General features: G+C 37.5%; 1 long non-coding RNA gene across 1 annotated transcript; it reads left to right on the top strand.

The window, feature by feature from the left end:
• Positions 1-7,375: 7,375 nt before the first annotated feature.
• On the top strand, positions 7,376-19,624 carry LOC128586736 (uncharacterized). Its single transcript, XR_008380286.1, has 4 exons — positions 7,376-7,604; positions 10,552-10,643; positions 11,447-11,684; positions 17,437-19,624. It is a non-coding gene; the product is annotated as an uncharacterized LOC128586736 (long non-coding RNA).
• Positions 19,625-25,305: the final 5,681 nt, after the last annotated feature.

The raw sequence follows: 25,305 nt of genomic DNA, 5'->3' as shown, positions 1-25,305 counted from the left end.
TTTTTACCCTTCCTCAGGCTTCCTAGCCTCAGTCAACAGAAGTTAAGGGTAAGCCCCACAAGTCTGGAGTAAGATTGCTCTTCCCCAGGCATGGCAATTTTACATGTTGCTTGGAAAATGGATGAAAAGGATAGAAGATGAAAGACAGGAATCTGTGTGTAATCAGATTCATGCAGTCACTCCAAAATGTTCCAAGTATTTCTCCAAGTCACATTAATAGACCAAGATTCCTAAGTATTTTTTAATGAAAGTTTAAAAGAAATTCTATTTGTCTGAGTTTTCCACATTGGACCAGCGTTTCTATTTATGACGGTTTGCTTCTGGTGCATTAGCAGGTCTTAATTTATGTTAGGCTGCTACCCAAGGATAAATGTTAGCTAGAACACAGAGAAATGAAAGGCTTTAATCACTTCTGTGTTAGCTAATACCATACAAGATAACAAAGGCAGATGCATTTCTGTAATTTACATTTTCTTCACTGAATTTTTATTTTGGAAAATTATAATTCTTCAGAAAAGTTGAAAAATGAATAAAATAGAACATACATTCTCTACTTTTATATACTTTCCTGTATCTTCCACTTTTGTTATTACTGAATCAGTAAAAGAAATAGACATCCTGGAACTTCACCCCCAAGTACTTCCAGTATGTTTCATCTAAGAACCTTTGTTCTTTATATTTTCCTGAATAACTTTAATAACATTATCATGATCAAGAAATTTAATATACAATCCACATTTAAATTTCCTCTATTGAAACCAAAATGTCTTTGATAACGGTCTTCTCTTTCTTGATATAGATTTTAAAAGAGGCTTCTGTTGAGTTATAAGGATAGCTTCCTTCATTCAAACTAGTTACATATCAACAAACTGTGTAAGTTCAGTTATAATCTTTAAAATGTTATATTTCTTCCATTTGCTTTATGGAGTTAAAATCTTTGTGCTATTTTACCAAATTTGCCAAAAATAATACTACAGTTAAAATATTGTAACATTGTCCTGGATCCAGCAATATTTATGTTAGGATTTCTCACTTTGGACCAATGTTTCAGTCCCATGGAAGGTAAGAAATTACATATTAAGAATATTGAATAGTTAAGATGTAGTGTTGATGTCTTCTGTCTTATTAGCTTCTAACTTTACCTGAAGATGGCAAAGTATAGAAACTGAAATTAGTGAGATCAGATAAAATGGATGTCTCTCTTTTCCAAGCAGAGTTTTATTTTATAATTGATTCATATATCTTCCTAGCTACATGTGAAATATTTTTAATGCTGTTCCATCAAGACTTTTCTTTTCTTTCTTTCTTTCTTTTTTTTTTTTAGAGACAGAGTCTCACTTTATCACCCTTGGTAGAGTGCTGTGACATCACAGCTCACAGCAACCTCCAACTCCTGGGCTTAGGTGATTCTCTTGCCTCAGCCTCCAGAGTAGCTGGGACTACAGGCACCCGCCACAATGCCTGGCTGTTTTTGTTATTGTTGTTGCAGTTTGGCTGGGGCTGGGCTCGAACATGCCACCCTGGGTATATGGGGCCAGAGCCCTACCCACTGAGCCACAGGCACCGCCCCTGCCACCAAGACTTTTAAACAGTTTCTTTTAGCTTGGTTAATGACCCTTCAATGATAGTAAAATGGTAGGTAAAAATTTAATCTTAGACATTGAGATTTTCTTTTCTTTACTCTCTTTGGAAATGTATTAGGCTGATAAAATACGTTGCTGTCCAACAAGATATTTTCTTTCAGAACACTTATTTGATCCAATCTTTTACCAACTCATGCTCTTTCACTATCCCTTTGAAATACATCATGCCTTGTTGAATAATGGGCTTATAATAACTACCTCAGGATTGTTAAGAGGATTTAATGAGACAGTATATATAACTTACTTAGCACAGTATCTGGAACGTATCCATCATTCAATAGATGGCAACCATTTACTTTAATAAAAACCTATATTACTGCTACAACAACTATTATTATTTTAGTTAAGCGTTCTAGGCAAAAAATAACACATAAATATAATACCCATTAAAATTCCAATGTCATTTTTTTGCAGATCTAGAAAAAATAGTTGTGTACTTCATATGGAACCAGAAAAGACTAAAAATAGCTAATGCAACCTTGGGTAATAAGAGCAAATTAGGAGGCATCACTTTAGCAGACTCCAAGCTATGCTATAAGGCTACAGGAACCAAAACAACATAGTATTGGCACAAAAACAGAGACACAGACCTATGGATCAGTAATGAAAACCCAGAGATGAAACCATTCTCATACTTCCAGCTGATCTTTGATAAAACAAAAACACACAATGGGAAAAAGAATCCCTATTTAATAAATGGTATTGGGAAAACTAGATAGCCACACATAAAGGACTGAACAGGATCTGCACCTCTCACCACTCACAGAAATTAATTCACAATAAAGGACTTAAAACCTAAGGTATGAAACTATAAGAATTCTAGAATAAAGTGTTTGAGAAACTCTTACAGATACTGATTGGTAAGGAAGGAATTTATGAAGAAGACCCCAATGGCAAACAGAGCAACAACAAAGATAAACAAATGGGATCTGATCAAATTACAATGTTTCTGTACAACCAATGATACAATTGATAGAGTAAACAGACAATCTACAGAACAGGAAAAAATATTTGCATGCTATACGTCTGATAAAGGATTGATAACTAGACTCTACAAAAAACTCAAATCAGCCAGAAAAAATCAACCCCATTAAAAAGTGACCTAACGATAAAAAAAAAGATGGAGATTTTACATCTTTTGTATTTACCTGGATGGATTTGGAGATCATTCTCCTGAGTAAAGTATTTCAAGAATGGAAAAGCAAGCATTCCATATACTCAGTAGTTATCTGAAATTAGTAGATCAGCAACTACAGGCCCACAGGAGAGGAAAAAACAAATTTGAGAAGGGGAGAGTAGGGAGGGAGCTCAGTAAGTTCCTACTTCTTGGGTACAATGTAGGGCTATAAGGCACACTTCCTTACAAAAGCAAGTAATGTAGCCTAATCATATGTACCCTCATATTAACCTGAAATTTAAAAAAGTTAAGAATTTAAAGATGATGAAAATAGAGCATTAAAAAACGGGGGGCAAAAAACATCAACAGAAGAAAGGCAAAAAAGGGGGAGCAAAAGACATCTTTCAAAGGAAGATAGTCTAATGGCCAATAAACAACATGAAAAAAATGCTCAACATCTTTAAGTATGAGGGAAATGCAAATGAAAACCACAATGAGGTATCATCTAACCCCAGTGAGAACGGTGTGTATCAAGAAGTCCCAGCAACAGATGCTGGTGTGATGTGGAGAGAAAGGAACACTTATTCAGTGTTGGTGGGACTCCAAACTAGTACAAACTCTATAGGAAGTAGTATGGAGGTATCTCAAAGACCTAAAAGTAGATCTACCTTTTGATCCAACAATCCCATGAGTAGGCACTTACCCAAAGAAAAAAAGACCTTTTATCAAAAAAGACACTTGCACTCAAATGTTTATGGCAGCACAATTCACAATTGCAAAGATGTTGACACAACCCAAGTGCCCATCAATGCATGAATGGATTTATAAAATGCAGTATTTGTATACTATGGAATACTACTCAGCCATGAAAAGTTGCAATCTAGTCATTTCTAAAAAAAGGGAAATAGATTCAACTCAGGCAACACTTTCAGTAAGAAAAAAAAAAAAAAGGTGATCTAGTATCTTGTGTAACAACCTAGAGGGAACTAGAGACTATTCTTCCACTGCAAGAATGGAAAAACAAACACCACATGTACTTAATACTAAATTGGAACTAGTTCATTAACACTAAGTTGCAGATATGGATGTAAAACTCAAAAGAAATTTGGGGGAGGAAAGAGGAGGAGTAGCATAAACTCACATCTATTGGGTGCAATGCAGGTATTCTGGGCAAAATGGCACACTCATAGCACCCAAATGTACAAATGCAAATCATGTAGTCAAAATGTATGTACTCTATAATATTCTGAAATAAAAAATAAATTAAAAAAATATATACAAAGACAGGGTGAGAGTCCAGCAGGGCGGCGGGGAGAGCATATATGCACAATGGTTCAGGGATTCACCTTTCAATAACTATATACCTAGGGTTTATACTGTTTTTGTCAAGTTTTAATGTATAGTTATGTTAGCTTCCCAAAATGAATCAGAGTTTTCCATCTTTTTCCACGTGTTCAAGTAACACAAATAATATAGATGTCACCTGATTTTAAAGGTAAAATATAACTGAGTTACAAAGCTATCTTGTCTTGGTACATGTTTATGTAGCTTTTTTTTTTTTTAAATGAGTGATTTTTATTATCTTTCCAATCTAGTCTATAGTTATGAGCCTTTTTAGTGTTGTTTTTCTTTTTAAACCTCTCCTTGAGGGCCAGGTGCAGTGGCTTACACCTGTAATCCCAGCACTCTGGGAGGTCAAGGTGGATGGATTGCCTTAAGCTCACAGGTTTGAGACCAGCTTGAGCAAGAGCAAGACCTGTCTCTAAAAAAGTAGCTGGGCATTGTGGCAGGCGCCTGTAATCTCAACTACTTGGGAGCCTGAGGTAAGAGGATCGCTTGAGCCCAGGAGTCTGAGGTTGCTATGAGCTATGATCCCACAGCACTCTACCAGAGAGTGACAAAGTGAGACTGTCTCAAAAAAAACAAAAGAAAAAAAAACACCTCTTTTTAAATCAATTTTGGCATTTTATATTTTATAATAAATTAGATAATTCTTCCAGAGTTTTAAATTATCATACAGAAACCTAGTATTCTCTTAAAGTTCTTTCAATCTATTCCATGTCTGTGGTGTCTTTCTCATTGCTAACCTCCCATGTTTTTGCTTTCTCTTCTTTTTGATGAGACTTAGTTTCTCAGTTTATAATTCTTTTTTTATCTTTTTTTTACTTTTTATGTATTATTATTTTTATGTTTATTGATTTCCATCTCTTTTGGTTTATTGTATTCTCTTTCTAATATTCCAAGTCAAATAATTTAATTTCAGTCTTATAATAAGGAAAGTATTGAAGAAGTAAGGTTTATTCTGAATTTAGCCTTGGTTATATCTCACATATTTTGATATAAAGTTGTCTTTTTGTTGTTTTCTAAATAGTTTGTTTTTCACTTTGGTTTAAGATTGTTTTGAATGTTCTTAATTTCCAGTAGTTAAATTTTCACTCCTTTTTAAATTGTTAATTTCTGGTTTTGTTAGATTACTTATTATAATTCCAAAGCAAGGCTTAGAAAAAAATCCTTCTTTCTGGAATGTGTTGAGGGTCTTTCTAGCCAAATATACATCCAAATAACATGATTAGATGAATAATATGTTTTTTTGTTTGTAAAATACGTATTTCTCTCTCTCTCTACATATTTACATGTATTAGACATATACATATATTAGTATGCTTCTTAGTTATGTTGTTATGTTTCTAAAGTTGTCCTCATTTTCTAAGAGTTTCTTTGGTGCTAATGTGGCTTTGTACAAAAAGTAGTGTATTGTCTCTTTGTGGATTATACCTTTTGGAAGAGCTATCTTTTTCCTTCAGTTCTTATTTAGTCTAATATTGCTATTGTGGTTTTGTTTTCTTTTTGTGTATATATTCCTGGTATATATTTAATAGTCATTTTTTTTCGCCCTTTCTTTGTCCCTTTCTTTTAGGTGTGTTTCTTATTACTAACATCGAGCATGTGGGGAGCAGATGTGCCTCTCCAGGGGAACTCACTAGGATTTGCAGTGAACCACAGCAGTTGTGGTCTCTGTCCCAGGCTTCGATCAAAGGCAAGTCCTCCCCGTGACTGGCCCTTTTTCTTGCATCTGAGGCCACAAAGAATACCCTGAACCTGCTCAGTCCTTAAAGATATCTGGGGAATGCAGTCTCAGACTCAGTATCTGAGAATTGCCAAAATGTTCTAGAGATTCTTTAGATGCATCATTGCCAGGAGTGAAGTAGGGTCAATGAATGTGCCAAGGTCAAGGTCTTCTCTTATGTTTTAAAAATATTCACATTTCAGGTTTGCCTTCTTGTAAAGAGTAGCTTATATACGTACAGAGGGTCTACCATAGAACTATAGTATAGGTTCACTACGATGCTGTCATCTTAGTATTTGTCCAAAGTTATCTAATGGCTTTAAGGGAAAAAAAGATGGCAAAGACTATTTCAGAAGCCTATGCCCTTCAGCCAAGGAGCTTGGCTATTGGTGCTCAAACTATCTTGACTGTAAGTTTTCTTTCCTTAAGCCATAAAGATTAAAATTTAGTCAAATTTGAGACTCTATAAATGGGGCTCCATGTGAATTTCATCTTACCTTTGAGCTGGATTCACTTTCACTGGCTCCTGAGTCCTGTACATCTGACAGTTGCTTTAGACCTCAGACATGCTTGAATTACTTTATGCAAATCATTTGAAGAGACAGAGTATCAACTGTTCTTTCTTAGGCTTCCTTGTAAATTGGTTTCAAATTTATCCGCTATTTTTTCTCTATCCAACTGGTGCCTACATTTTACTATAGATTCCTTAGAAATAAAGGCCATATCTGTAGCCATTTTGTTAAAATGAGAATTTTTTTCATATTCTATTGTAAAATAAAATTGCATTGTTTTTCAGAACTTCCGTTCATACAAATCATTTTCTAGGAATTATTCTATCAAGCAGTCTTATTCAATGATAGATATATAGCCTTAAAACAACAGAAACAACTTTACTTAGGGATGACTGTGTTTATACACACAGTAACACAGTAGACAAAATAAGACTCTCCCCTAACCTGGCCCTTAAATAGAACAGGACTTCCTTTTTTCTTTGTTTTGCCTGTAATTTTTTGGTTTACATGATTAATGGGCTGCTGTTGTTTGCTTTGTTTCGTTTTCCTTTCATGGAATCTTTAAGACCTTACATCAAAGATATCATGTAAGATAAAAGTTTTACCTATTTTTAACTGAACCACATTGAAAGAACAAATGCAAATTAAGATAGCTAGCATTAGACTAAATAAAAAGTATACTGTATTACTGACACTGTTGGAAATTTTTTTAACTGCATGATTTAGTCAAACAAAATCATTAGCTCTCTTTTTTCAAAGTAAACAACCTCTGCATATAAATTACTCTGAGCAATGTATGTGATTATGAGGTATAAATAGAATCTTGATGGTACACTCCACAAATACTCAGACATGTAAGATAATACGCAAAGCTCTTTCATTTGGTGGTTTCAGGCCAAGACCTGCAGGAGTGATAAATATTAGAATAAGGGTCTTGCAGAGCATGTGGAACGTTTAATCTATTTAGGATTTGAAATGCAGTAAAATAGCTGCGTCTCACTCTCCAGATTAATGCTCACTCCTGCATTTCAGGCCACCAGAAGAGAAGTGGCAGCAGACACAGTAGCCACCGTGAGGAGGAAGGCAATGCTCTGAGGCCACACAACGCAGGCCAAGGGGCGATTCCGTGCGGCTATTGGCTTGGCCCTGGGAAGTGCTGGCCTGATGTGATGTCTCAATGCATGAGTAGCACCAAAAAGGAACTGGGTTTCTGCATGAAAATAATTTGTATCAAAGGGCTTCCAAGAACAGCATTATTTTAATGGGTATTTGGCCTCTGATTTCAGCCTTTCTTTCTTTCACTTCAAAAAACTTAAAAAAAGAAAAAGTGTCTGGAGTTGGTGCTGACCACAGTACCCAGAGGCAGACAAGCCACAGAGACCTATGTAGGGATGGCACAAGCCTGGTGCCAGGCACATGGAGGCAGGTCTGCAGACTTGGTGCCACCTAAGATTTTTCCACTTATACTAGAATTAATCTTGCTAACTGAATTCTGGTGGGTAGCAAGGAAATATGCATACTTGCCTGGATTTTACAATCAAGTCTTTCAGAAATGTCAGCCATCCACCTCTCTGGGCCTCAGTGTTCTTCAGCCTTGGTTAAACTTCCCTGCACCATGGTGCCCCTGACTCTTGGCTCCACGTCCTTCCCTCTGCTCACTGTTTCCCCTTCGTCTCCAGGCTATCTGGCCTCTGCTCCCACACCCGTGGCCCTTGCCTGTGTCTAACCACTTTTCAAACCCTTATCTTTCTTGATCTCTCCGCAGCAGTCTGCGCGGGGAATACTCCCTCTGACTCGAAGCTCTCTCTGTCTTGGTTTCTGTGACAGCTCTGGCTGCTCCTTCCCAGACTGCTCAAAGGTTCCTCCTCTGGAGTATTGCGTGCTCTGTCCTCAGCTGCCTCCTCATCCTACACCCTTTCTCTTTGCAATCTCATCCATTCCCATGACTTCAACCACCACATGCTTGCTGATAAGCCACAAATCTGTCTCTTTGGCAATAAGAGAACTCCAAATCTTGCCGTCAAAACTCTTGGTCAACATCCATAACTGGTCTATTAGAGACACCTCATACATGTGCACAGTGGAACTCACTATCTCCTTCAGCCTGATTCCTTTTCTACCCATTTGCTTAAGCCAAAAATCATGTAGCTTTTCTTTTGTGTCCATGATACTTTGTAAATAACCTTATTCAAATGCTTATTACCCTATAATTTTGTCTTTTTTATCTGTCTTTCTCAAGAAGACTGTGACCATTGTTACTCCCTAGTACATTGCCTGTCACAGAAGGAATCATTTAATTACCTTGGTATAGAGAAATGCTGGATAATGTCCCAAACTGGCTGTGTTATATTCAATTTAAATTAAATCACTAAAATATCCAGTGTATAAATGTTAAGTAATCTTTAACTTTAATCACTAAATTGGCTGATATATTCATTCATTACACAAGAAATGAATTTCTTTGCATTTAGGTTTTGTTATTAAACATTTAAAAACCTTTCTTTAAAAAAAAACAACTTCAGGTATAATTTGCATTCAATAAAATGTACCCATTGTAAGTGTACAAATATGCACACTCATCACTGCAGTCAAGATACAGAACATTTCCCTCATATTTTCCTCTCCTTTCTATCCATACCTGGCCCTAGGCAACTAGTGGTCTGCTCTCAGTTTCTATGTTACCATTTTCTCTTCTGGAATTTCATGTGAATGGAATCAAACAGTATGTATTCGTTTATGTCAGGCTTCTTTGGCTCAATATGATTCTTTTAAAACAATGTACCCATATTACTGTATGTATCAATAGTTCACCCTTTATATAGCTGAGGGATGTTCCATTCTAGGGATATGCCACATTTTTCCGTTCACCTGTTGACAGACATTTGGGTCATTACCAGTTTTGAGCTATTATGAAGATAGCTACTATGAACCTTGTGTGAGCATGTGGGTTTCTTTTGTTTTCAGTAGTAACATATGGTAGAATTGCTGGGTTATATAGTAGATATCTGTTTAACTTTATAAGAAATATACAAACTGTTTTCCAAAGTGTTACATCATTTTATGTTCCAGCTAAGAACGTGTGAGAAGCCTATGTCCTTTTCTACACTTAGTATCATTAGTCTTTTTGATTTTAGCCCTTTCACTGGATATGTAGTGGTATTTTGAAATCTCTTTTTTTTTTTTGTTGCGGTTGGTCAGGGCCGGGTTTGAACCTACCACCCTCGGTATATGGGGCTGGCACCCTACTCACTGAGCCACAGGCGCCACCCTGTAGTGGTATTTTGAGACTTAATTTGAATTTTCATTGTGGCTAATGATGTTGCAGATGGTTTTTTACTATGATGTTTGATATTAACTTGTTACTATTAACTTAATATTGTACAAGATGTTTCTTTATTGACAAGCTAACCATTAGCTTAGAACATCATCAGTTACCATCCTGAATGCGTCTAATCAGTTATGATGCAATGGTAATATCATAGCTTTGGAGTAAAAATTGAGTTCAAATATTGACTGCCATTTACTGGTTATGACTCTGGGCAAATCATCCTGGGCCTTACAAAATAGAGCTGATAATACTCATACCCTACGATTGTTTTACGATTTTAAAGTAATAACCACAGAGCTCCCAGTTTATTGCCTGAGCATAAGAGCTGGATAAGTGATAGCAGTTATTATCCATATAATTATTTTACTTGTACTCATGGTTAAAAGACAGGAACTATCAAATTGTACCATCTGAGTAAAGAGTCTATGCTAATCAAAATAAAAGCACCAAATGCAGTTGATTTCTAAAAGTATATTGCTGGGTAGGATTTTCAAAATTCATTTGAAACTGGCATTACAAGGATTTTATATAAAGAGCACAGAGAATCTCAAGAGAACAAGCAAACTATTTATGAAAAAAATACGACCCCAAATTCGCGCATAGGTTTGGCATTCGCTTTGCCTAAACATTGTTTCTTGGATTATGGTGGCTCCGGCCTCCAGACATCTTACCTGGGTGCCTTTTTATCACTGTCTCAGAGAGACCTGCTCTGATCTCTGAAAAAGGGTGGTTCTGCCTGCCACCACCAGATTCTACTACCCTGAATTGCTGTCTTCAAAACTATATGTGACTTTTCATTTACTTAGTACTGAATATTAAACGAATTATAATATTGGATTGTTCATAAAAATAATTTATTTTATTGTCTGGATTTTCTATTCTAGAATATAAACTTCACAAGACCTGGTAGATAGCCTATCTTGTTCGTGGATATATCTTTGGCACTCGATAGATTGTGCCGAGGCCACAGACATATGTAGGTATTCAATAAATGTCCAATGAATGATCTATCAATAAATCAATTAAAAATAGCAAGTACAAAATGTATGAAAGCAAATTATATAACTAAAATGTGTGTGCCCCTGCAATATTACAAAATTAAAAAACCCCAAAAAACAACAGGTACAAAGTCTCTGAGATAGGAAATATCGTGTCCTATCTCAGGAACTGCAAGTTGTTTAATGTGAGGGCTATATGCTACCGACGATAAAGACACCATTCACTCAGAAGTGCTTTGTCTGGCTATGCTAAGATGTTATGTTTACTTTAGCACATCTCATTAAACCCCCACGACAACCTTGTGAAATCAGTACTATTATACCAACATATTGATGTCGAGGCTGGAAGCTCAGAGAGATTAAGGACAAACATTGATCAATGACGGAACACAGACAGAGAGACAGACTCCCAGACCACTAGAAAGGATCTTGGAAGGAGTTTGAGCTCTATCCTGTGGACAGTGACAGGAGTGGAGAATGTGAGGCAAGGAAGTAACAGAGCAGATTTGTGTTTCAGGGAGATCGTTAGAGGAGTTGTGCAGGGAATAGGGCTGAGAAAAGTAAAAATGTCAGGGACTCAGTGAGGAAGCCATTCAATTCCTCCCATGGCTGCGGCACAAACAAGGGCAAGAGAGCTTAGATGTGAAGGATTTCCTAGGAGGCAGACAGAACTGAGTGAGCAACCAGATGTGGTTGTGAAGGAGGGGAGGTGCTGAAGGATGACTCGGGAGGGAAGTGCGGGTTAGACGTCTCTCATCTCACATCCTTCACATACTCCCAGTCCCAGTATTTGCCACGAGAGTCCCAGAGCCAAGTTCCTCATGCCTGAAGTTCTCCTGTGACCTAGGAAAGCCTGGGAGTCAGCACACATCAGTGTTGGGGCTGTCTGTGATTTTACCAAGATCGTGCTGCATCATGTATGTAAAGCACACGTGTGGAAAGAACTCAGGGACACAGTCTCCTCTCACCTTGTAGTTCCACCTTGTTGACCTCATCGTGTTAACTCTGATGTTGCAGAGGTAACATTTCAAGTATTATTCCTTCTTCAGCAAAACTAAGGTAGAATTTAGGTGTCTGGAGTGACGGGTGTGTGGGGGTCTCTGTGTGTGTGTCTTCATTTTATCTTCAAGTGGTTTCGGTGGTAGATCTTTTTAAAAGCTGCTTTACATATTCAACTAGTTCATTGTTCCTCAGTAACTTATTCATTCTACACAACACGTTTTTCAGACAGTCAGACTTCTGAGAAGGAACTGAGCCCTTTCAAGAGTTTGTGTTGTGGTGTGTTCAGCAATGTGCTTCTGGCAACTCTGTGGGTAGGAGTTCAACTCCGTACAGCTGTAGCTCCCGGCTGCTGCTCATAAAGAGTCCCTCACTGCCTTGCTGCCTTCCCTAAAGCTCAGGAGATACTTGTGAGGCTTTGCTCAGCCCCAGAAGTGTTCCAGGTTCTTAAGCACAAGTCAAGGCAGGCTCCAACCAGTGAACCAGATTATCCTATGACAGACAACTCTCCGTGCAAATTCTGGGCAAGTAGACCTTGACATTGAACTTTTCTCTCTTTTAAGTTGTTTTTATGGTCTCCATGCAGTAAAATGGTTAAAGGGAAATGCTACCCAACAAATAATGGTTTCCAAAGGAAACCTCCCAGTTCAATGAAAGAGTGCCTTCCTTACTATGGGAGATGCTGTGTTGTAAGTGGGTGTTTTGTATACTCAGTTGAAATAAAAACAATAGATTGGTCTTAAAACTGTTAATGACAGAACACATGGCATAAATTATACCGTAAACTCCAAACAACTCTGAAATTATAAACATTGCTTAGTCAAAGTTTTTTTTTTTGTTAATGATGCCCTGATGTCTCTGGCATTGCCCAGTGATTTCAGTCAGTACTATTTTACTTGAAAGGAGGAATTTATTTTCCAAAAAAAGTCTCTCTAAGAAAAGCTGTCTTCCTGGCCGACTTCATGAAACATCTTGCTCCAATGGCCTGTGTCATGTCCTGCCTGGGGCTGCAGCCAGGCAGTATGAGATAGAAGATTAGAGAAAGGAGTCATGTAATGGAGAGAGACTGCAGGCTTGGTCCTGACAGGGGCAGGAGGCTGACTCAGGCCAGTGGGAACTGTGACTAAACAGAGACTGTCGGGGCTCTGAGCCAACGTGTTTGCGATCTGGTAAGAGTTAGCATTTAATAGGCAGATCTTCCTTCATTTGCCTAGAAGAAAGAGTTCTCTGGGAGTGGGGAAGCAGAGAGGTGTTTTCTAAATGATAAGAATAGTATTTATAACATTTACAGCTGACTTGTTAGGCACTTGGTATGTGCCAGGCACATGACCAAATATTGTAGGTACATTGTCTTGTTTCATCTTAACCCCTCAGGTGGATTCTATTTTTGTCTCTGTTTTATAGATGGACACTAGGGTTCAAAGAAGTTAAACTTTGCCCAAAGTCAACGTAGCAGTTACTGAGGGAGCAAGGATTCTAACCTAGGTCAATGTGACTGTTAACAGCTGTTATGGTTCGTCCGTGAGGATTAATTAAGAAAGTGTGTGGAAAAGTGTCTTTGAAAGAGAAAATGCTATATTTGGGCAAGTGATGAACTCTGGAGCCAGAAGAGCAGACCCATTCTACCTCTTAATAGCTCTGAATGTTAGATTTGTCAATAAGACAAGGTCTATTGGTGGTCTTCTACTCACAATATTGCGATATGAGTTGGAGACCAAAGACCAAAGTCTAGCCCATCTTTGGTCATCATGGTGAGAGCCTTTTCTTTCGATGCCAATCTATAGCAACTGTTCTACTTTCTTTGAGTCTGAATTGGCTAGGGTCTCTTCATCCTAAGCATTTTTTTCAGGCTGTCTCCAAATTACGCTTTTACTCTAGGCCAGTGGTGTCCATCCCACAGACTATGAATGTGGCCCACCACAAAATCATAAATTTACTGAAAACATCATGAGGGTTTTTTCTGACTTTTTGGTGGAACTCAATTGCATGATTCTCAAGCATGAACTTCGTAGACAGCAATGTGGTATTGCAACATCACATAAAATAAACACACGTAGGCTCTTGCTATCTGTGTGCATGGCTTCAGTTTCATGGCTGTGTGTGGCTTCCCGTGTATAATCTTCTAATTGGCACCATGGGACAGTATGTGTGCTTATGGTGATTCAGCGAGGCAGCAATTATCAATAATATTTCAACCTAACATTGCAACATCTTAAATGTTGTTTAAGAAGGCAGGTAAGCATTCTTATTTGATTATTAAGGTAATTCCACATCTTGATAGTGCCCCACCGGGCTGTATAATTAATCGTATCCATTGCCCTGCATCAGGAGCCAGGATGTGGAAAGACCCAAGCTTTGCTTTCTATTTTTCTGTCAAATAATTTTCACAATAAAAGTAAATATGGTCCCTTAGCTATTATTATTATTTTTTTATTCAAGCATGGCTTCTATAGTGTCTCAAGAGAAAACAGAACCCCCCCAAATAAAATTATGGATGAAGGAAGATTGCTCAATGAAAAGGGTCAGATGACTACTTGTTTATTGAGGCAAATAGTAAGGCACTCTGCTTAATTTGTAGGGAATTGGTGCAACCTGTCAAAGACTTTAATTTGAAAAGGCCTCATGTGCAAAAACATGCTTCCAAATTTGATGCATATGAAGGATTATACCGTAAGGACAAATTAGCAGAACAAAAAAAAGTCTGTCTTCTCAACAAAAATTTTTTAAATGTTACAGCTCTGATGGATTCCATTGTAAAAGCTAGTTACATGGTAGCATATTTAATAGCAAAAAAAATCAAAGCCATTTACTGATGGTGAATTTATTAAGCAATGTATGGAAAGCATGGCAGATATAATTTGCCCTAAAAAGGAGGGTGTGGAGATTTCTAAAATCAGTTTTTCTCACCAGCCTATAGCTAGAATTGAAGAAATTGGAAAAACCTATTGAAAGAAATTTGGAGAGTAAAGCTGTTACTTTTATTAAAGTCTGTGCTTTGGGGATGGATGACAGCACTGATGCGACAAAGATGGTTCAAATTGCCCTTTTTATTAGAGGTACTGATGATGAATATAATGACGAAGAAATGGCTACTTCAGTGCCATTAAAAGACTCAATTGAATCAAGAGATTTATACAAAGCAGAAAAATGTAAAGCAATTTTCCTTGTCTGTTGTCAAGATATCTTGTATCGTGAGCCTGGGCAAAAGAGAGGGACAGTAGAAGAGAATACACGGAGTTTCACTGCACAGTCCCTCAAGAACATCTGTGCACAAAAGTGTTAAAAATGGATAACATCATTCAAATCACTATCAGGATAGTTAATTTCATAAGGGCCAAGGGAATGAATCATCAGCTATTCCAGGAATCCCTTGAAAGTATTGATGCTGACTATGGTAACATTATTTGCTTTTTGGAAGTAAGATGGTTAAGTCAAGGCCAAATGTTGAAAAGATTTTATGATTTGCGACGTGTTATCAAGTCATTTGTGATATCACAAACCAAATTTGTACCAGAACTTGATGATGAAGACTAGTTCACAGATCTGGCATTTTTAGTGCATCTGACTGCTCATTTAAATGAGTTAAACATACATCTTTGAGGTGAAAACCAACCTACCAATACAATGTTTCAAATGATAGCAGCAAGTTTTCAAATAAAACTAAAATTATGGCAAGCTCAAATTAAGGCAAATAAGTTTATGCATTTCAACATGTTGGATAAACCCAGTCCTGTGAATCGCAAAAAATACTGAGCTTTGCTTTTCAATTTGATACAGAAATGTGAAAACAGATTTCAGGATTTCCAAGAAAATCATCAACGTTTTGGTTCATTTGCACTTCATTTTCAGTCAATATAAATGTGTCATCTGCCAATGTTCGAATGGAATGTACAGAGCTGCGATCTGATATTCAACTTTAAGAAAACTTTGATTGTGCCTCTTTACTGAACTGGATTGCTTTATAATCACGCCTTATTCATGTCATTGCTTTTTGGCAGCACTGACATATGTGAACAACTATTTTCAAGAATGAAGGACATGAAGGGTAAAATTAGAACCAAAGTATCTGGTGAGAACCTTGAGAGCTCACTGAGATTTGCAACTACTTCCCTGGAACCAGATATTGATGCATTAATTTCTCAAATACTATGTCGAATATCTTACTAGTTTCACGTTGCCCACTTTTCTTTTTAATAAAAACATTAGAAAAAAAGATTTTATTGCCTAGATGTGTACATTTTCTTTTCTTTTTTTTTTTTTTTTTTTTGGCCAGGGCTGGGTTTGAACCCACCACCTCCGGCATATGGCACCGGCACCCTACTCTTTGAGCCACAGGTGCTGCCCAATGTGTACATTTTCTATATTAGTGATCACAAACTTGACCTGGCTCAATGATTTTAAAAAACTCTCTGAATGGGCTATTTAATTAATTATGATGTGAGGACTTTTTTCTTATCCGTAGTGTTGAATATCATGAAAATTATGCACAGGCAGAACTCTGTTTTTGCTCATCAGCTTTCATCAGTGTTTGTGTATTTAATGTGTGGCCCAAGACAACTCTTCTTCCCATGTGGCCAAAAGCCAAAAGCCCTGCTCTGCTTTTGGTCAGGTGAGAGAAAGGCAAGAAAGGGTCAATGGTTTGATTCAGCACTTTCCCACTGCAAGAAAAACAGATGTGTGCCTGTCGTCTAGTTAATGGAAAGGTAGCATGGAGCATGGTACGTATAAACAAAGACTCTCTTGGACATGCAAAGAGAATTTAAATGAAGAGAAATGTTATTTAACTCCAGAACAATACTTTCTCCTGGTTAAAACTGGATTGGGCAGTTGAGCCAGCCAGCACACTTCTCCAATCTGACAGATCCCTGCTACATGGGGATGCTTTTGTGCAAATGTTCCATGATCCCTGAGTTCATTCATGTGGGACCTGTCCCTGTGTCACACTCATTCATTCAGTAAATGTTCAGTAAGTCTTTACTCTGCCAATTCCATACTGTTTGGATGGTAAATAGTCCCTCTCCCAGAAGGGACCGTGACATAGTGGGGAATTATAGTATAAACAAAACATTAACAGAAGATGGAATGTGCTATTAGAAACCGTTGAGAAAAGTTCAAAGGTGATGTAGGAAAGGGAACCTGCACCTGCCTCTGATGATGGGAAAACAGGCAACCATGGGAGCAACTTGTCTCCTGTTAGTGCCACAGCAGGGTGCTGAGAAGCAAGAGGTAAACGATGTTAGTTCATTGTCTCTGATTCATTTCTCATTCTCAACAGCAGGTTAGGGCATATGAAGACTATGCAAATAGAGATTTAAGTAAAATTTAATATTTTTACCCATCCAAATTTAGGGAATAAGTTGTTAGTCACAAGTTTATCCCAGATAGAGTGGTGTAGGGAAATATTTGCCTTCCACCCTACAGATGGTACCGACCAGCGCTGGGCAAATTCAAATGCGTTAATTTCACGTGGCACTGCATAGTCACATACAGAGACACCTGAGGCTTTTTATGTTCTGAATATAATTTATGAGAAGCTTTGAGATGTCATGAGTGTAGCTTGTGCTTCTGAGCCAATTCTGTCCCTCAGGAGCTATGTGGGAAGCTGAGCAAGTTGTTTTGCTGGGCCTCAGTGTCCCCCACATATAACAAGGATCATAGAAGCCATTTAAATGTGTGTGTATATTTCATTAACTAGCGTATATAGAAACAGTGTTTATATATGGCATACATATTATAAAACAATGATTAATATTTAAAATTCTTTTTAACTAGATATCACTATTTGCATTCTCAAGAGCCTCTCGAACACAAATTCCCACCAAGGAGATGGAAGGAGAACAGGTTAGTCTTTAGAAGATGTTTTGGAAAAGTATTTCCATCTATATCACATTTTTGGCAGTTTCCAGAATAGTAGGTCCTGACAATGTCCCAACAGTCATGATGGGTGCTATTCTGAACAAAGATCTTTTAAAAAGGATGCCTATGATCATCATCAAAAATAGTAAAAATTTATAATTTGGACTTGTGAATTTTCCCCTTTCTACTTGAAACTTGAATACTTTTTTAAAAAAGTCTTTGTAAAGAAGATTTTCTTTTTCTTTTTGGATATGAGAATTGTGGCCCCAAGTTCAATCCAAACCAAATTTCAGATGTGAAATTACAACCCCTACCTCTGAATGGAAACCGTGGAGCCCCTTAGCCAGAGTGGCAATTGGCAGTCCTACCTTGGTCCCCGAGGACACACACAGTGGGACACCAACCAAGAAAAAGAAGAGGGAAGGAACACGAGGGGAAATGCTAAAACCATCTGTACAGAGTTGGGTTTTGTATGCTGCTGGTAGAACAGTTTGCCCTGGTTGTCTTCTGTAGGGCCAGTCTCCCTCCCATGACTGCATTTAAAAGAATAAGTAGCAAATGTCTCCTACACCAGTGATTTCAGAGAGCTGGTGCAGTTTACCACAGGGAGAGTCGGAGTGGGGCTCAGGAAAGGGGCTCTATCCTGGCTTCATCATCAAAGCACCAAGCATTTTGCTGCAGGTTCCTTGCCCTCCCTGAGATCCAGAAGCATCATCTGTAAATGTGGACATTAACACTATACCCTCTTCACTGGTAATGGTGAGAAAATCACACTGCTATGTACCTAGTGGAATTTCAGTTTTCCTGGCAGAGGTAGAGGCCCGGGTCTCACACTCCCAAATACTTAGACTCCAGGGTGCTGATGAAGAGGGAGCCCACATTATTGACCCATCCTCTATTCCTCTCTCATTCCTCTCCCCAGAATAGGGGAGAATTATCCCACAACATGGGTGCTGACATTCCTTCCCTGGGCTCTGTGCCCACCAGCCCTGCCTTCACATGATTTAGACAGCCTTGAGAGCAGAATCTACCTGGTTTGGTGCCTCGTTCCCACTCATCCTGCTCCAGAAGCAAGGGGATTAGGGGGCCCAGCCCAGGCCTGAAGGATGAAAGCCCTTTGCCACCATCAGCCTGTGGTCTGAGTCAGGGACCAGATCCTATAACTCTGTTTCATAGTCCCAGTGGTCACTTTTATTTTCCAGCAACAGCTGAGATTGTTCTTTTTGAATTTCTTATTCTCTAAAAGAGGGAAATTGATTTAAACCCTTAGACAAATACGTGAGTCAGAAGTTGGTTACAATGGGTTTGAGTAAAAACAGAGAGATAAATCGAAGCAAAGGAATTATGGGATAATTAAAGCAAAAATTAATGGGCCCCTCCTCCATCTCAGTAGAGATACACATCTCTGGTTACAATTCTGCCACGACACTGCTGTGGTTTATTGTCCAATTAAGTGGTTGTCAATATGGTCTTTTCTGGGGCCTGGTTCACCACATGGTGGTCTTAGCTGAAGATAGACTTTAGCAACCCATGCTCAGTGAAATGCCTTAGGTTTCTATTATGTCACTCTCTGGTCATCATTTCTTTCTTCTTACTTTTCTTCCAGAACACATTTATGTATAACGTATGTATGGAGTCTTCAAAAGAGCCCAACTTATATAAGCAGTACAGGCATAGGTACAAATAGAAACTGCCCCAGTATTTACTTGCAGATTATTTTCTACATTTTTTCCATTTCTAAATCCTCCCAAAAGACAAATTTTCTTTGGGAACAGAGAATATATTTCTCTTTAAGTGTGTAAAAGGAGCTACAGAAAATTCTCCAGACACATGTTTAAAATGTGTGGTTGAACTGGCATCTTTACTTGGAAATGGCCAGTGGTGGAGAATTTTTAAGTTTGTCTGATGATACCTCAAAGAGATTTTTTTTAAATGGAACATTAGGCCCTCAGTTATGAATTGTTCCCACATTTCAGATCTGCCCAGTGGAACTTTCAACTTTAAATTGTTTTTGTTATTAAAGAAAAAAATCATTTATTCATTTATAAAGTCTCATTCTTCTTAGTGTTTTGACTTTAGAGAAGGATTTAATTTAGAAAGTTAACCTGTGAGAAAAGGTTAACTAGCTAACCTTTCTAGCTAACTAGAAAAGGTTAACTAGCTAAAAGCTATGAGAAAAGCAGAAAGAGGGACGGAGGGAGGGGGGTGGGGCCTTGGTGTGTGTCACACTTTATGGGGGCAAGACATGATTGCAAGAGGGACTTTGCCTAACAATTGCAATCAGTGTAACCTGGCTTATTGTACCCTCAATGAATCCCCAACAATTAAAAAAAAAAAAAAGAAAGAAAGTTAACCTGTGGAATAAACTGTTTCATGTGAACCTATTTAGAGACAAATGGGTTTTTGTAACATGCATTGTATGATAAATTTATATTTCTTCAAAACGTTGCCATATTCAGCAGACTCAATAGGCCTACTGTTCATGCAAAATGTAAGCTATGGGAAACTTGCCTTTCCAAACACGGAGAAAGAAGTTTCTCTCTTAGGCTGGAGTCCTCTGCTTTGTTGATCCAAGATGTCAAGGACTGCCACTGTTACCTGATGCAAGCAAAGATTAAAACACAGCTAAGACACAGCTGAAACACAGCTGAAGATTAAAAAACCCTGGACTGCAGAAATTGACAGGAAAGTGGATGACCCAGATGGGAAGGAGGAAAATAAACCCAACATGTCCAACAAGATTTTAAAGGAAGAAATATTGAGAGTTGGGTAATGTATCTTCTATATGACACAAAGCTAGAATGAATTTGCTTAGAAGGTCACAAACAATGGACTTCTGGCAGTCACTGGGAGCCTGGGCCCTGCCACCAGACAAATAGGGGTTCAACTTCCTGCTCGTTAGCTGAGTGACCCTGGATTTTTGCTTATTTTTCTCTGTGGCTCTTTTTTCACGTGTAAAATAGGGAAATGATTCCTACCTCAGAGTTCTTGTGGTAATTAAATAAAAATGATTTTCATAATGCTCTGAACAGCACCTGATGCTTTAGTGCTCAATGAACAGGAAGAAACCTATAAAATTTCAGCTTTGTTCTAGCTAAGATCTATAGAACAATTTAGTCTTTACTCTTTTTGAAAAGCAACATGTGGAAGATTTAATTGACACACTACGTAATTCACCCACTGTAAGCACGGCCTTTAAAGACTTTTTGGAAATTTATAGGACTGTGCAACCATCACTCACTCCAAATCCAGTTTTAGAACATATACATCACCACAAAATTCCCTCATATCTGAATTAGTCTCTGCCTAACCAGCCACTGATCCAATTCCCGTCCTTATATATGGTATTTACCGTAATTGCTGAACATTTTATAGAATTGCGATTATATAATACTTGCATTTGGATGTTTTGACTTAGTATGATGCTTTTGAGATTAATTCTTGTTGTAGCATGTACCATCTGCTTCTTACTCATTTTTATTGCTGAATAGAATTCTGTTACATGAATATATCATATTTGGTGGACATTTGAATTGTTGACAGCCTTGAGAGCAGAATCTACCTGGTTTGGTGCCTCGTTCCCACTCATCCTGCTCCAGGAACAGGGGGACTAGGGGTCATTGTCCATCATAGTTGATGGACATTTGTATTATTTCCAATTTGGGGTTATTATGAATAATGCTTATATATACATTCATTTACATGTCGTGTGGCCATATGTTTTCATTTACCTTTCTTAGGAATTGGAATCACTGGGTTGTGTTTTAATAAATTGCCAAACTGTTTTCCGAGTTTCTGCACCATTTTATGTCTCTCCCAGCCATGGGAGAGCATTCCGGTTTTTCCAATCCTCACCAATGCTTGGTGGTGTCTGCCTTTTTCACTAAAGTCCTTCTAGTGGATATGTAGAATTATCTCACTGTGGTTTTAATTTGCATTTCTCTAAAGAGTAATAAGGCAGAATACCTTTTCTTGTGTTTTTAAGCAGTCCATAAATCTTTGCAGCTAAAATATCATTTCAAATTTTTTGTCCATTTCTTCACTGAGTTGTTTACCTTTGTATTGTTAAGTTATATGTGGTCATTATAAATGCTACATGCATATTCTTTATTAGAGATGTGATTTGTAAATATTTTCTGCCCACTCTATAGGTTATCTTTTGCATTTAAAAAGGCAACATTAAGGAAATAAAAGGTTTTACTTTTGAAATAAAAATGTTAAATTTTTCTAATTTTATTAATTTCTATGGATGTAATGTATGCTTTTCCTTTTCATATCTAAGAACTCTTTGCTTAATCAAAGGCCACAAAGAATTTCTCCTGTTATTTTCTCCACTTTTGTAGTTTTAGCTCTTAAATTTAGTTTTATAAACCATTTTGAGTTAATTCATGTGTGGTTTGAGGTAAGGATATAAGATCATATTTTTGCATGTCTTCGTCCCCACATTATTTGCTGAAAGCAGTATCCTTTCTCCCTGTGAATTATTGTGGCTCCTCTGCCCCAAGTCAAAAGACCACACATGTAAAGGTATTTCTAGACTTTCAGTTCTGTTCTATTGATCTATACCCTATTATCCTTGCAAATATCTTGCTGAGACTGCAGAGAGACCCCTCTTACATCAATGATACAGTAGCTTGATTTCTGTGGATTTAAAGTAAGTTCTCAGATTAGGTAATAAGGAAACAAAAGTCCTTCAACTTTGTTTATTTTTGTTTTCCAAAATTGTTCATATGGATGTAGGTCCTTTGCATTGTTTTATAAATTTTAAGACCAACTAGTCAATTTCAATTAAAATGCCAAATGGGATTTTGATAAGGATTAATTTGAATCTATGGTTCTATTTAGGGAGAATTGTTTTCTTGACGATATTGAGTCTTACAGTTGATGACCATGAGCTATATCCATTTATTTAGATCGTTAATTTCCCTCCACAATGTTGGGTAGCTTTCAGTGTACAAGTCTTACATTTACTTTGCTGTGTTTAATCCTATTGAATCTGGTGGCTCATGCCTGTTTTTAGGGAGGCTGAGACAGCTTGAGGCCAGGAGTTTGAGACCAACCTGGGCAACATATTGAGACTCTGTCTCTACCAAAACTAAAAAAATTCAGCAGGGCATGGTGGTGAATGCCTGTAGTCCCAGGTACTTGGGAAGCTGAAGGTGAAGGATCTTTTGAGCCCAGGAGTTCAAGGCTACAATGAGATAGGATCATGCCATCCTATTCCTATCTAGACAAGAAATCAAGACTATGTCTCAAAAGAAAAAAACTTTAGTCCTAACTAATGTATTCTGTTTGATTCTATTATAAATGGAAACATTCTCTTAGTTTTATTTTAGATTGCTTATTGCTAATATAGAAATATAATTAAATTTTATATATCGATCTTACATTCTGCGAATGTGAAAACTTATTTATTAATTTTAATACTTTTTAAATGGATCCCTTGGTATTATTTACATTTAGGATCATGTTTTCTGCAAATAATGACTGTTCTATACCTTCTTTTTCAATATGGATGACTAATTTTTCTCCCTCCTTTCACTCACTACAATTTTCAGCATAATGTTGATGAGAAGTGGTGATGGCAGACACTCTTGTCTTATTTTCAATCCTAAGGAGAAAATATTCTGTTTCTCAATGTTAAATATAATGTAGCTGTGGAATATTGTAGATGTCCTTTATCAGGTTGAAGGCATGTCTTTATATTCTTAATTTGGGGAGAGTTACTATAATAAAAGTGTGTTGAATTTTTAAAAAATGCTTTTTCTGCATCTATTGAGATTATCATGTGATTTTTGTCCTTTATTCTGTCAATATGGTACCTTACATTTATTGATTTTTCATATGTTAAACCAACCTTGCATTTCTGAGATGAATCTTATTTGGTCATGGTATATGATTCTTTTTATATGGTACTGGATTCAGTTTGCTAAAATTTGCATCTCTGTTCATGTGGGACATTGTTCTGCAGTTTTCTTTTATTGAAATGACTTTGTTATTATAGAATTAATTGAGAAGTATTCTCTTTTCTATTTTATGAAAGCTTATGAAGAATTTAGTATTCCAACTTTTTAAACTATTTGATAGAATTCACCAATAAAACCATAAAAATCAGGGCTTTTCTTTGTGGGAAAAATTTTAATTGCTAATTCATTTGTTATTATTATATTACTATTTTCTGTTTTTCTTGATTCAGTTTGTGTCCTCCACTTTACCTAAGTTGTTTAATATGCTGGCATGTTCATTTCTGTAAGGTCAGTATGGATGTTCCTTTTCAACCTTGATTTTGTTAATTTCTGTCTTCTGACTTTTTTTCATAGTCAATCAGCTAAAGATTTGTAAATTTTGTTGATCTTTTCAAAGAACCAACTGTTGGCTTCATTGCTTGTTTTCTATTTCATTCATCTCTGCTCAGATCACTCAGAAACCAACATAATATCCCAGACGTCTCACCTTTCCTTTTGCTCTTATGATTTGCAATTCTGACTCATTCAGAAATTAAAAAAAAAAATTAAAATAATCACATAAATTGAACCAGAGAGAATCTTGAAATATAGCCAATTAAATGTTTAACGATCACTGTAGCTAATTTCTTCTCCCTTCTTTAGCCATAAGAAAAAAATTTTAATGAGCTTGACATATTTTATAATTTGATCAATGATGCAAGAATAGCTGTCAGAACTTGTCTGCCCCAATCCTATTCTATAATAGTGATGGAAGATCTGCATGCTGTGAACCAAGTCTAGCAGATCACAAGGAGTAACTTCTGGACTTAATAAAAGCATTCTAAAATTAGTGTTGTGTGAATCCATAGGTATCTGGTAGATTGCTGAGCTATCCTCTATAGTACAAGTGTTTCTCAGATTCTGTTCACCTTCCAGAGTTTCATTCCTTATCTTACCTGCCTCATTCCCCACCAGCCTGAATGAGACTGGGGACCTCCTAGTGATCTGGATTGGAAAATCTCTATTTTATACCCTAACTATCAATGGTTACTCCGATCTCCCTAGCAACCCACAATTTAGTATGGAGTCTATACTAAGGCCACACAGAATGTGACTACATCCAGAGAGAGTTTTAAGGAGCTGTAAAGCAGAAAGAAGCCTGCTGACTCTGCGAGGAGAATGTGCTGATGTTTGAGAAAGCTGATGGGCTCCTTGTTTTTCTCCGTCAGCCTTTCAGAGCAAATCAGAGAAGCCCTTCAAGCTGTAATAGAAAGCACAAGCTTTTAGTGGAGAGATAGTCATCTTCTAGTCTGCCTAATCGGCCGAGTGATGAGAAAGCCAACTTAGCCTCCAGCCTTCTACTGTGCAAAATTAGGTTCCAATAGTAGCTACACATGTGTAACCAAGCTAGGCACTGACCCAGCAAACTAACCCCAAAGTATAATCAGGGAGGTAGGATTTGCTTGCCATAGATGTTGGAAGCAATTAATGACAGCCCATGAGTAAAGTGGGCCATTCTGGGAAGAATGGAACATAGTGGAAGAAAGGCCAGCCTGGTGCCAGAATGCCCCTCTCCCTGCTGCCTGTCAGCCCAGCCCTGCCCTGCCCAGTGCTTTACCCTGGGAAGTCAAGATGGGGTGGAGGCCCTCAGTAGCTTTCAAAATGAAAGAGGCTTGGCTGCAACCTGAAGCAAAATATCCATGACGGCTACCATAAAAGGAAAGCACTTAAGAAAATTTGTGCTGTTTTTTCCAAAGAACAATTTGTGTATCTGTCTGTCTCTTAATGCTTCTGCTTCTTTCTTGAGTGTTAACCAAGTTAACATCTGTGAGACAGAATA

Source organism: Nycticebus coucang, chromosome 5 (genome assembly GCF_027406575.1).
Source record: "Nycticebus coucang isolate mNycCou1 chromosome 5, mNycCou1.pri, whole genome shotgun sequence".
Classification (NCBI taxonomy): Eukaryota; Metazoa; Chordata; class Mammalia; order Primates; family Lorisidae; genus Nycticebus; species Nycticebus coucang.
This window is presented reverse-complemented; position numbering and strand designations above follow the sequence as displayed.